This window comes from Lepidochelys kempii, chromosome 3, assembly GCF_965140265.1.
Source record: "Lepidochelys kempii isolate rLepKem1 chromosome 3, rLepKem1.hap2, whole genome shotgun sequence".
NCBI lineage: Eukaryota > Metazoa > Chordata > Testudines > Cheloniidae > Lepidochelys > Lepidochelys kempii.
This window is the reverse complement of record NC_133258.1, coordinates 29,002,038-29,016,019: the sequence shown is the minus strand read 5'-3', so window position 1 is coordinate 29,016,019 and position 13,982 is coordinate 29,002,038. Positions and strand designations below refer to the sequence as shown.

The 13,982-nt window shown below is 40.7% G+C and overlaps 1 protein-coding gene across 9 annotated transcripts in view; it reads left to right on the top strand.

Annotated features, from left to right (window-relative positions):
• Nucleotides 1–13,982, top strand: part of GREB1 (growth regulating estrogen receptor binding 1) — a 175,708-nt gene that overhangs the window by 22,098 nt on the left and 139,628 nt on the right. The window lies entirely within an intron of this gene.

The following is a 13,982-nucleotide window of genomic DNA, read 5'->3' as shown; positions in this document are numbered from 1 at the left end:
TAAATCCATTGATAACTGTGTAAGTATAAGTTTCAGGCTTGATGTTGCTTTGTTTCACTGTCAGATCTTTCCTGTAATCTGTGAACACAGAGGCCGGGAGAAAAGACAAGACACATAATTCACAACAATGGGGCTTTTCTTTCACAAGCTTTTATGACTATTAATTGTTATTTCAGGACTCAAAGTTTTATTATCCCTTTAAAACAATAAATATGTGGATGACTTTGGGCTTGATCCTGCTTCATTGAAGTCCGTGGGAGTTTTGCCATTGATTTCACTTGGAGAACAAGATCAGGTCTTTTTTTAAGATACACCTTTTTTTGTTTTTTTGTTTAAAGCCCTCTCTTGTTTTGTGAACAACATTCTGCCTCTTTTCCAGTGTCCAAACCCTTATTAAATAATTTTTTGGAGGTTTAAAAAAGGTGAACTGCTTTTCTAACAAAATAAAAATTGCTGTATACAAAATTGCTTTTAAGTTGATTGCCAGTTAACTACAGCTTGGATTTTTTTAGAAATTGAGTGTCCTGACTTTTGAAGGGTATAACTGTGATACATGCGTAAAAAATGCTAAGATTACATTAAGGACATGTCTTAAACCCGCAACCAACACGTAAGTTCTATCTGTTTTGACTTGGACTTAATGTGACATTACCTAGTTAGACTCAGTTAGCTGTGCAAATTGGCTTTGTGGGAACAGTGCTCCACAAAGATGATTTTATTGATGTTGCAACTCAGATGGACCTGATCCAAAGCTCCTGGAAGTCAGTGGAAGTCATTCCATTGGCTTGGTGTGTTTCAGATCAGGCCTGTGGTAATGAAATCAACCTCTGATGGGAAAGTCCATAAATACGTAAGCAGAATAGAATGCGTTAAGGATGGAATTTTACTCATTTCTCTGGACTTCCTTGCTTTGTGGATTTCAGCTGGAGACAATGTTACCATATGGGTTCATTTGTTTTGCTGTTGTTCAGTTATAAATGCCTGTATTCCATTTATTGTGTAAAGAGTACATACCCTTCTGAAGATTTTTTTTCTTTTAACTTGACCTTAGATCTATTGTCTATTTGTGTGTTTAACGTCTCATTAAGGAAGTTAATTTTTTGACATTCATAATCTTTGAGATATTACAATATTTCATAACAATAAATAATCTTGACTTAATTTTAACACTAGTCATATAATACTATGTGAAAAGTCACCTCTGCTTATTAATTAGCCATTTAAAATTCTTTTGGTGCTGTTGGGTTTCTTTTAAAAATCGGAACATATTCCATAATAGAGGCTAATGGCATAAAAAGGTTTTCATTAAGAAAAGTTTCCAATTATTAGTGCCAAAACACTTCCAAAAACTAGTAAATTACATTTAATTAAATGTTGTTGTTGTTTGCTGTGTGCATGTTTGTGTATGCATACAGTTTAAATACAACCATTTGAAATCCTGAACAGAAAAAAACCTTAGAAAAAAGACTACTGGGATTTTGATATCCCATTTTAGTCCAGAGCAAACTTATCACTGAGTGATGAACTCCCAAAAATGATGCATTCTTATAAAGGAAATACTGAAAAATCCATAAATATAGTAGTGATAGTGAGCATACTTATTTTGGGGGTGGGGGAAAATTCTTTAATTTCTATTGTTTGTGATTCTTCTAGTGAACACAAGTCTGAACAGTGAATGGTATGTGATCTGTCACTCCTTTGTTACCTTAATACAAAATAAAGCATTTGCTTGTTTTTCAGTTGTGCTGTTATTTCCTGTGAATAATCATCACCATCAATATTCATAAAAAGCCTTAGTGTGTGTATATATGTATGTATATATAAAAAAGAATCACAAATTTTACTCAAAATAAAAATTCCTTGCTTTGTCTGTCTTAGATTGTGTTAGACTGTTGCTAACTATTCAAAGCTTCTACTACAAATATTTATTGCGAAATATAGGCTTTTAAAATCTGAAACTGGGTTGGGAGATGCAACCCTTTGCAAAAGAAACTCAAATCTTTGTTAGCCAAAAGTCAGATTTTGCAGTGACCACAGTTCCTATCTACTAACATCCAGAGAAGTTCTGACAAATGTATCTTTTTTTCTTTTTGCTTTGTGTAAACACTGTTCTTCTACCATAAGCATAATACTGTCTTATTGTTTCCATGTTTGTGTTCATGTGCTGAATAAAGAAAGTTAGCAATCTATTTAAGTAGTAACATTACCAATGGCATGTTTTTTTCAAAAAATAATAAGGGGGAACTGGCATTTGGACATGGAGTGTCTTACAGAAAATGTAATATTTAAAAAAAAAACATGAATACTGGCAGAATTTTATATGGTGGCAATACTTTAACCTCTTCAAACTGTATTAACAGTTGTAAAAGCAATCTATGGCAATGTTAGATGCTTTGTGTAATTATACAGTATGTGTAAATGAAGGAAAAATTATATTTATAGACAATATTTGAATGCGTGTTCATAAAACAATGAGTAGTAAGGGAGAATTGTCATCAAGAAGGCCTTCAAAGGTACCAAAGAGTAATTTGAACGTTTTCCTTAAGGAGTTCATCCTTATATTAAAATTCACTTTTAAAAATGGCTACCAGTAAAGTGGCAGATTGTTTTTTATGTTATCCCTGTTGATTTCTAAAGCCCTTTAATAAGAAGATCCTGGTTCTAGGCCAATGCTCTTCCTCTGTTTTGACAAAGAGAGGGGAGCGAAATGTGTGGATTCTGGGTTTTGTGGGAGAAAAAGGAAGTATCAGCTCCACAGCATTTCCCTCCTTTCCCCCTGTGCCTGCAGAACCTCCACGCTCCTAAAGTACGTTTGTCAATAAGAATAATAGGCCAGATTCTGCCATGACGTACATTATGTGCAGATTCAGTGTCTTTAAAGAAGCAGTTAAGTTACAGTCTAGTTTCTATTATACATGTTACTGAACACACCATAATTTATGATTTATTGATATAGTGTCTGATTCAAGGAGTATTCCCATCAACTTCAATGGGATTTGGATGAGGCTCACAGAGAGAGTTTAGAGAGCTGAATCTGACTCTGTCAACTGGAAATCTAGTCTATTTAAAAATAAGTTTAAAGTATCATTTTTGTGATTTGGTGAACATTTTCCTGTGTTATTTTTAAATGTCTCTCCTCCCCCTCTTGCTGTGCACAAAATAAAGGTTAAACTGACCATACACAAAGTGCTATCATATGCATAAGTAAACAATCTGGATAAAAATAAAAATAGATTTAATCTTACATGTTACTTAGGTGTCTTAATCCTAATCATTTTAGGTGTTACTTATAATAACAGCAAATAAAACATTTTCATACATAAGTGTGACTTTAAAATTAAGTTACCTTTGTATTACTGTTGTTTTCACTTGTAGAGACAATGGAAATGTTGTTTATTGTGATTAAAATATGATGTGTGCCCAGCCTTATTTCCAAAGAAAATGTTTGTGGCTAATAAACTGTTTTGAGAAAGATATTTTCATAAAAGGCCTGATCCAAAGCCCACTGATATATTTCTGTTGATGTCACTGGGCTTTGGTTCAGGCCATAAGTGTTTAGATATCACAGAGATGAGTGTTCTTGTGAAGACAGGTAGAGAGACAGATGTAACATGAGGTGTGGTCAGTGCTCCTGCCACCTCTGCAAAGCTACTCACTGTTGCTCCCTCTTGAGGGGACAATGCAGCAAAAATTCTGCAAGTTCAAAAATGCTAAACTCTCCCCAGACTCATTTCTGGTCATTGCTTTTTACAAAATAAAAACAACCACCACCACCAACAAAGGCATATATTGCTATTGCATGGCCTTTCACTGTTGTATCCCTCATTCTGCCATATTCCTATTCTTCGTTTATCATTATTACTTGCTGTGTAAAAGCAGAACATGGTGTTCTCCTTGGCGGGAATTGTGTCCCCAGATCTATATGCAGATCTCCTGTTGTTCCATGGAGACTTGAATGGTGAGAGACTGAGCGAGAAGGTGACAAGCCCAGGAAGGATGTGTGTCATGGTCTGTGAAAATGGATTCAGAGGGACCATGTTTCCTGGAGGGAGTGCTATGGGTGGGACACTGAGATAATAAGTGCAGTTAGGCTGGAACCAGCTCAGGCATGTGGACAGAGCAGTCCACGGGGTTTAATAAAGTTTCACTTGCTCAGCTTAACATGCATTCAGCTTCACTCATTGTGAATGAAATGTGGTGGCAGTACATGAGTTGTGAGTTCTCTGATGTGCAGCAGCTGGCAGTGTGAAGCCATGGATTTGGTCTGAAGCCCCAGATTTTGCACAAACCTAGCCCAACAATGGACCTGGTGGAAGGAGGAGTGTGAGTGTATAGCTCCTGGCCATGCAGGAGGATGACAACTGCAGGAAAGTTAAAACTATTATTTTATCTTATTGGGTACAAAGCAGAGAGGTCTGCACCATTCTAAAGCTCACCACTGCCTCAAGCCCCACAGCAGTCCTAGGACCTGTTGCTCCTAAAAAGCAGAACAAAACTGTGGAACAGTTTTTACTAGATACCAGTCTGAAGGGGAGAGAGATACCCTTGTGTTTCTGCTTATGCACACTGGCTGCTACTTTGGGGACTTGAGAGGGACTATGGGACTTTGGGGACTATGTGCAACTTTGGGGACTTGAGAGACTGCCTAATTTGGAACAGAAACTTATGTAGACTCAACACCCAGCAAGGACCTACAGAGATCCTCACTGAACGGAGAGACAGAACCATCTGGAGGCCAACCCCACAGGAAGGGAGGAGACTTCACAGAGAGACAGTTTGCTAGATTCAGGAGACAGGGAGACAGAGAGTGGTCACTCCCAGTGTGGTTGCCTGTTGAGACCAAACTATCTCAAAGAGAGGCTAGGTAACAGGCTAAGTCAGTGGTAAAGACGAGCCTCCAACTTGACTATGTGCAAGCAACTCTGGCTGAAGGGACGTAGAGTGGACATCTGGTTGTCAATTATTTGTTTTTAATGTTTGTTTGTAAAATTGGGAAGATGTATCGTGATCAATGGAAGTGGAGTCAGCAGGCCTATATTCCCTGGAGGGATTGTTATTGATGGGACACCAAAAAAGCAGGGAATGCAGGGTGTTAGGTTGGAAGTAACCCAGCCACATAGACAGAGCAGTGCACAGAGTTTAATAAAGTTTGTCTTATTTAACTTAACCTGCATTCAGCTTCATTCGTAAATGAAACAGGATACACATTATGCCTCCTGTATCCAATGTAGCGTACAAAGGAAAGGCTCTCCAATAGAGCCCTCTCCTTGAAGAGGCAACCTCAGTGTAGCTGCAGCCATGTGTGAGCCCCTGATAGTGCAGCTTCTTTGAAGACAGGGACTAGGGTCACAGTTTCTGAAGCATGAGGCACAGCACCCATATAGTGCCGTGGTCTTCCACTGATCCCACAGCCTATTCTGTGAGGGCAAACCAGCCCCCATAGTGAACAACCACAGTGGAACTCCATGAGGAAATCAGGCCCATTGTTACCACCATGATTGTAGCTGGAATCAGACTACAAGGTTTGGTGGGCTGGCTGCTTTGGTCTTTATCGTGCTCTTTCTTTAAAATGATACCTAAGGTACTGTTCCTGCAAACAAGCACATCAGTAACTGATCACACAGCTGGCCTTATTGAGTTCAATGGGATTGCTGTATGGGTAAAGTTACTCACGTGTAAGTTTTTGCAGGATCAGGCCCTAAGATTTAGTCATTTTGATAGTTGGATGATATTTTTGCTGCTGGGTTACTGGGGGGCAGGGGGAGAACTTGCTGTGATTGATTAATATGGCTGAATATATGTTAATGCGCTTCCTCCAGATATTAGCTGTTTAGTTTTGTTTATGAACAGGTTCTATGTTTGATCTGAATCTAATGCTGGTTAAGTAGTTCTTGCCCAAATTTTTACAAAATATTAGATATATGACAATTGTACAGTACAGTAACTTGTCTCAGTATGTCATTTATAGAATCTCCAAGCAAAATGATCTCAAACAGAATTTCCACAAACCAAGGACTTGATTCTACAAACCTCGCTCTTGTCTGCAATCTCTTTGAGTTAAATGTGTTTTCTTGTGTGAGTAAAGGTTACTCGCATGAATTAGGATTGCAGCAATGGGCTGTTTGGTCTCAGTCCTACAAAGCTTTATGAACATGCTTAATCTGTGTGCTGGACTTCAGTTGACTTACAGATAAGCATATGCCTAAAACCACAATCTGGGCCCATATAAGTAACTTCATTTACAAGAAGACTAGATACATCAAGCTAAAAAAAAACCCAAAAAACCTTTCCTATCTCATATTTTTTTGATTCGTTGAAGCAAAATTCCATTTTAATATTATTTATACATTTCCATTTTGTATACTTTATGATCCTGATCCTACAACCATTATGGATCTAATTCATTTTGAATTGTATCTTGCTCCATGAATATTCCCACTCCAGTCATTAGAGTGTTTTATGGAGTAAAGTGTTACTTAGTGTGAGTATGGGTTTCAGAATCTGGCTCTTCTTGAATAAAGGTTGTAGGATTGGTCTTTTATGTTTCGTTTTCCCTTTTACTCTGATTATTTTTTATTCTCCCTCTCACACATTGAGGCTTGTGTAGCCATTGAACTGTTTCTGATACTTTCCATTCTAATCGGTAATTGTAACTCCACGTGACCATACCAGCCAGTAGCAAGGGAAAGTTACAAAAACAACTCTGATGGGAAAATCAAAATGTAGTCTTTCCTTCTTGAGTGAAAGTTCATCAGTGCAAGGAATTCTGGCATAGTTTATCTTTCATGAATTAATTCAGGTAATCTCTAGTTATGACTGATAAGATGGCTTCCTTAAATTTGAGATGAATTGATTACACTGTCTGCCAACTGGCTATTTGTTCCTTATCCCAAGACTGTTGTAGGCTTCCATGTCAGTTTTAATATTCAACCTCTGTCCTGATTCTTCTCCCATCTGTGGCCATAGGAATTAAGCTAAGTTTAAGGATGAGGAAGGGTTAGAGAGCTACTCTGGGTAAAAATCTTGTTCCCTGTTTAGTTTCATTTGTTTGTTTGGAGGCAGAATTGGGAGGAAGAGTTATAATCTTCATTATATCACAATTGCCCCAGTGCAAACATAAATCCTCAGCTTGTGTAAATTGTCATATCTCCATTTGAAGTCACTGGAGCTATGACAGTTTACATCAGCTGAGGAGCTGCTGCCCTTCCCCACCATGACAATATTAGACTCCTCCTTTGTTATTGAACCACCTTCTTTGATGCAGATATATTTTCACAATTTAAAAAACAGAATATTCTTTATATTTAGCAAAGTGCACTAATATTAGTCCACTAGTATTAGTAGAGTGGAAGCATTAACAACTTTGAAATAAAATGTACATACATGAACACACATAAGTCACATCCATGTCAGCATCTAAAGGGCAACAGAAATCACTTTATAAATATACATTATCCTAAATTAAAAATGAAACAACCAACTAGAGATCACTAGTGAAATGAAAATATTTTCATTTCATTAGTAAAATAACTTTTAAAGCACTTTATATACATTAGTGAAGGAAGTCCCATGAAACCCCTCTGAAGAACTGTGTTAAGTACTGTCTGCAGTTTGCATATTGGAACATAAGACTGGAAGGGACCTCCTTGGTCACTGACTCCAGTGCCCTGCTTTTGCAGGCAGCCTGACTGGCAAACTGAGACCTTGTCTGTGCAGGAAAGTCCCCACCTCCCCACTTACCTTCTGAATTATTACATCCACACAGCTTTTTCAAAATAAACACACAGCATTCTGGGCAGGTATCCCAAGGTGTAGTGTTCTGCCACTAGGCTCAACACATTATGGGTTATGGTGCATTGTGGGATACCAACTGGAATTCTGTGATTTGGGGTCAATGATTCCTTCCAAAGTATCCCATAATTTGTCTGACTTTTGCTGTCCAGAATAATTTTCAAACTGTTCCAGTTTCAAACAAATGTTTAACAGCTGTCAGGCAGTAGAGAGGAAGAACTACTGAGCACCATGATCCTGGCCATTATTAATATGAATAGAGTGCTCCAGAGGCATTGGAATCAGGCAGGCAAGTGACTATGGAGGAGATGGAAGTTCACTATCATGACCCCACACAGATTCTGCTGTAGGAGAATGAAACCAGTTATTTCTGCATGACTGTTTCCTGGACCAGCTTGACTTAGTGGTGTGCCACTTTTTGATGCAGCAAAGCAGCTCCAACTGGTAGGACAGGATAATGATGCAGACCTGGGATGACCAGCATTGTCTGCAGAACTTTGGGATGTGGAAGGACACTTTCTGGAAACCTGCAGAGAGCTCACCTGGAGGTGTAGCACCACACCACTAACATGAGAGTCCCCCTCAATATGGAGAAGTGTGTGGCTATCACTCTCTGGAAGTTGTCCACCCCGACTGCTGCCAGGCAATAGCTAACCAGTTTGTAAAACAATTGTCAGGGTTGTTGTCATGGAGGTGTGTGCTGCTGTTGAGAGGGTGCTAATGCTCCGGATCATAAAACCTGACAATGAGCAGAAGGTTGCTGATGGCTTTGAATGCTTGGGGTTCCTAAATTGTACAGGAGCCAGTGATGGGACCCGTGTGCCTATTATTTGTCCCCCCCACCCACCAGGGCTTGGTGTACATCAACAAAAATGGGTATTTCTGCATGGTTATGTAAGGCCTGATTGATCACCATGGCAGGTTTATTAATGTGGGGTGATCAGGAAAGGTCTGTGTGGCCAGAATCTTTATAAACTCACATCTGTTTTCTGCAATGAAAAATGGAACTTTTACTCCCCAAACCACTGTGAACATTATTGGTGGTATGGTTTCAACTGCTATTCTGGGAGATCCATCCTAGCTGTTGATTTCCTGGCTTCTGAAGCTTTGTTATAGGGCAGTTGGATAAGGGAAAAGAGCTATTTAAGTGTACCCTGAATAGCTGCAGAAGGAGTGTGCATTTGAAAGATTGAAAGGAAGGTAGAAGTGTCTCATAACAAGACTGGAGGCTTTTGAAGGATATCTGCCTCACGTTATGGCTGTTTGCTGTGTTTTGCACAATATTTGTGAGAGTAAGGCAGACAGCTTCACTAATTGTTGGGAGGCAGAGGTAGAGACACCTTAATGCATATACCTTGAATTGATCTTATTAGGAAAGGATGTTATTAGGGAGAGCTGGACCTTAATGAGTGTAGCTGTAAATAATAAACTTTGATTTGATACACGAGACAGTGCAAATTTGTAAACTAAAACAGTGCTGAAATAGCCAAAGTACAGGCTGACCACACTTTTGTGCAGACAGAATCACCAAAATGTGTGTGTGGGATTGTAGCTGTTTTCTTAATCTGCAAACAAAATGGCAGATGAAATTTAATGTTGATAAATGCAAAGTAATGCCCATTGGAAAACATAATCCCAACTATACATACAAAATGATGGGGACTAAATTAGCTCTTACCACTCAAGAAAGAGATCTTGGAGTCACTATGGATAGCTCTCTGAAAATATCCACTCAATGTGCAGCAGCAGCCATATAAGTGAATAAAATGTTAGGAACCATTAGGAAAGGGATAGATAATAAGACAGAAAATATCATAATTGCTACTGTATAACATAATAATATATCATAATTGCTACTGTATAAGGTACACCATACCTTTAATATTGCATGCAGTTCTGGTGACCCCATCTCAAAAAGGATAATAATAATATCATAATTGCTACTGTATAAGGTACACCATACCTTCAATATTGCATGCAGTTCTGGTGACCCCATCTCAAAAAGGATTTATTAGAATTAGAAAAGGTACAGAGAAGGCCAGCAAAAATGATTAAGGATATGGAACAGCTTCCATATGAGGAGTGATTAAAAAGATTAGGACATTTCAGCTTGGAAAAGAGATGACTAAGAGGTGATACGATAAAATCATGGCTAGTGTGGAGAAAGTGAATAAGGAAGTATTATTTATTCCTTCACATAACACAAGAGCCAGGGGTCACCCAGTAAAATTAATAGGTATCAGGTTTAAAACAAACAAAAGGAAGTACTTCTTCACACAACACACAGTCAATCTGTGGAACTCATTGCCAGGGGATGATGTGAAAGCCAAAACTATAACATTGTTCAAAAAAGAATTAGATAACTTCATGGAGGATAGGTCCATCAGCAGCTATTAGCCAAGATTTTCAGGGTTGTAACCCCAGGCTCTGGGTGTCCCTAGTATCTGATTGCTAGAAGCTGAGAGTGGATGATGGGATGAATCACTTGATGATTGCCTGTTCTGTTCATTCCCTCTGAAGCACCTGGCATGGCCACTGTCAGAAGACAGGATACTGAGCTAAATGGACCATTGGTCTGACCCAATATGGCCATTTTTATGCTCTTTGCCTTGGAGGGTGGAATGGCATGAGAACTCTGTTGCTTGCAATTGGGGAAGTGAAAGGGGTCTGCCCACATCCTGTGTTCTCAATAGACTGCAAGACAGGGGTTAGGTTGGGGTGTTACACATGAGCACAGTGCAAGAATGTTCTGCTAACTTGTCTGCTTTAGCATCGTGTCCAACATTTCTGCATCTCCCTTTCTGTGTCCAGCTGGTCTATACACACTCATTACAGCTTCTTGGCATATTCCTTGTTTTGCAACATGATTCCTTCCCTCTCTTCCTCTGTTGGGAGCCATTCATGAGGTCAGCAAACCTCCCTTGACCTTTCTCCCAGCTCACCCCTCTGTGAACCATACCATGTGCTAGGAGAACAGAGAAGTCAAAGAAGTAGTTACCCTACCAGTATTATAGCCACCATGGAATAATGCAACTATGTCCCTGTTGTATACCGCATAGATAACTTGCTTCAGCTGGGGAAAACAAAGCTGCAAGTAGCAGGCCAAATCTTTCTGATTCTGGCCAGCATGGACTCTCAAGCAACCTCAGCGATATTAACCATAATTAAAAAACTTTGGACATTGGCCTATCCTTGAAAATCCTTCAGCTGGATGTTGAAGGCCTCTGAGCTGCTAAACCTTCCATTCTTCAGTCCCTAGCCTCCAAATATAACATGGATGTAATGTGCCTTCAAGAGACACATGCCAGCTTCCTTTCTGCCAGTTACCTTAACATCAAGGTTATGACCCTGTGAGTTGCTCTCTGCATAGAAAACATGGCTTTTCTACTTATGTTAGAGGAGATCTTGCTGACACAAAACCTCTGCCATCTAATTCAAACTTCTGTGATATGTCTGTGTCTACACTACAAAGTTAAGTCAACTTCCTGTAAGTTGACATCAAGCTTCCGATTTAAGCAGTTCGATCTTGCGTGTCCACACAACACTCATTGTGTCAGCATAATGCATCCTCACTAGCAGCGCTTGCATTGACTCACAGAGCACTGCACTGTGGGTAGCTATGCCACAGTGCACGTAGCCAAATGGAATTTTGGGTAGGGCTTGCAATGCCTTAAGGGATCATAACATTGGCGCGGCTGGTTATAGGAACATGGCATTAGCCTCCCATGATGCACTTAACTTACTTCCTCCCTCCCTGAAATGAACATCAAACAAACCAAGACTTTTTTTGTGTGACTTTTTTTCGAAAGCCTGGGTTAGCCGTGCAGACCCCATAGCACAACAAGCATGGACCCCGCTCAGCTGTCCACTCTTCTGAGCATTACAAACATCTTGTGCCTTATCCTGCAGTATTTCCACAGCCGAGATAGGAGCCACCGTGAAGAGCAATGCAATGTCATGCAAGCAGCCCTGCTGCAAGCCATAGAGTGAAACAATTCGCAGTTGCTGGCGACAGTCATGCATTACCTGAACGTGGTTGAGTGCCGTTTCTGGTCCCAGGAAACAAACACTGACTGGTGGGACTGGACTGTTATGCAGCTATGGGATGACAAGCAGTGGCTGCAGAACTTTCAAATGTGTAAGGCCACTTTCCAGGAATTGTGTGCAGAGCTTTCCCCAGCTCTGAAGCGCAGCAATACTAAAGTGAGAACTGCTCTGACAGTGGAGAAATGAGTGGCGATAGCTCTGTGGAAGCTTGCAACACTAGACTGCTACTGGTCAGTGAGGCATCAATTTGGAGTGGGTAGATCTACTGTGGGATCTGTTGTGATCCAAGTTTGCAGGGCTATTAACAGACTTCTGCCAAGAAGGGTAGTGACTCTGGACAATGTGCAGGACATAGGGATGGTTTTGCCACGATAGGGTTCTCTAACTGTGGTGGGGCAATAGACAGAACGCATATCTCTATCTTGACACCAGATCACCTTGCCAAAGAGTACAGAAACCGAAAGGGATACTTTTCAATGGTGTTGCAAGTGCTGGTGGATCACAGGGGCCGTTTCACTGATATCAACGTGGGATAGTCAGGAAAGGTGCATGATGTGTGCATCTCTAGGAACACAGGTCTGCTCAATAACCTGCAAGCAGGGACTTTTTTTCCAGAACGCAAAATAACCTTTGATGATGTTGATATGCCAATCGTGATCCTGGGAGATCCAGCCTACCCTTGCTCCCATGGCTCATGAAGCCATACACCAGCAGACTGGACAACAGTAAGGACCAGTTCAGCCATAGGCTGAGCAAGTGCAGAATGGTGGTGGAATGTGCCTTTGGACGTTTAAAAGGTCGCTGGCAGTGTTTGCTTACTACGTTAGACCTCAGTGAAAGCAATATCCCCATTGTTATTATTGCTGCCTGCTATGTGCTCCATAATATCTGTGAAACAAAGGGAGAAAAGTTTCTGCTGGGGTGGGGGGTTGAGGCAGATCGCCTGGCAGCCAATTTTGAGCAGCCAGATACTAGCACAATAAGAAGTACTGACAGGCTCTGAGTCTCCGTGAGGCTTTGAAAACCAGTTTCAGCAATGAGCAAGAGTAACGTGACACTTGTCTGTGTTGTTCCTTACCAAACTATCCTCTCCATTGCATTTTCTCCCCTATAAACTCCACCCCCACCAGCCACTGTGTGTGGAATGAATAAAGAACCTTTTCTCCTCAGTACATTTTGTTTTATTATGCTCACAAACACACACAGACTGCAAAGAAAAACAAGATAGCGGTGTGAGGGGAGAAACAAGGACAGCTTGCTTACAGATGCACTGCAATAACAGTCAAAGGTCTAGGAACGGGTATCTTCTGTTCTTTCTAACCTCCCCTAGTGTTGAGTGCAAGGGATACTGAACTCTCCTCTCCCCTGCCTCATAGGACATTTGGGGAAGGACGATTGAGAACTGGGCGATGATGGTAGCAAGGCTGTAGAGGGAGTCTACCACCCAGCTGCCTTTCTTGAAGATCAACCAGACACCCCTACATGTCTGATTGCTCCTTCAGAGTCTGCAGCATTTCATCCTATGTGGCACGCTCCTGTTCCCTGCATGTTCTCCTGACCTCCCTGTCCATGGCCAGGTTCTCGGACAGTGAAATCCTACATGCTCTGAGCTCCGTCTTTTCAGTTTCAGAGACATGCATTAACTCATTGAACATGTCCTCCCTAGTCTTCTTTTTCTGCCTTCTAATCAGGAAAGTCTCTGTCCTGGTGTGGAGGATGCGCTAACAGGCAAGTTTCGGCTGCAAGGAATGCAAAGCACGAGGGTACCATTGACTGTGCATACATTGTTTCTGGTGTAAGGTTGATTTTTTTATTAAAAAAAACAAACCCTTAATACACTTCAATGTAAGCCACAACATAATCACAACTGCTGGCTATTGCAAGGGTCAGTTTGCTGCTCCAGCCATGGTGAGTAAGGTCACGAGGCATAGGCAAGAGGTCTTGTGCTGCTGCTTTTGTGAAGACATCCTTGGGAGCACAGTTTGGCACTTGAGAAATGCCCTCTTTCTCCTAGCAACCTGGATGGTGCTTGAGGACAGGCCCTAGTATAAAGCCCCCAAATAGATTGTTTTTTACAAAGGCGGCACCAGGTTGTGGGGAAGGGAGACAAACAGGAAGCCGTCTCCCCTTTTTTCAATGCTGCT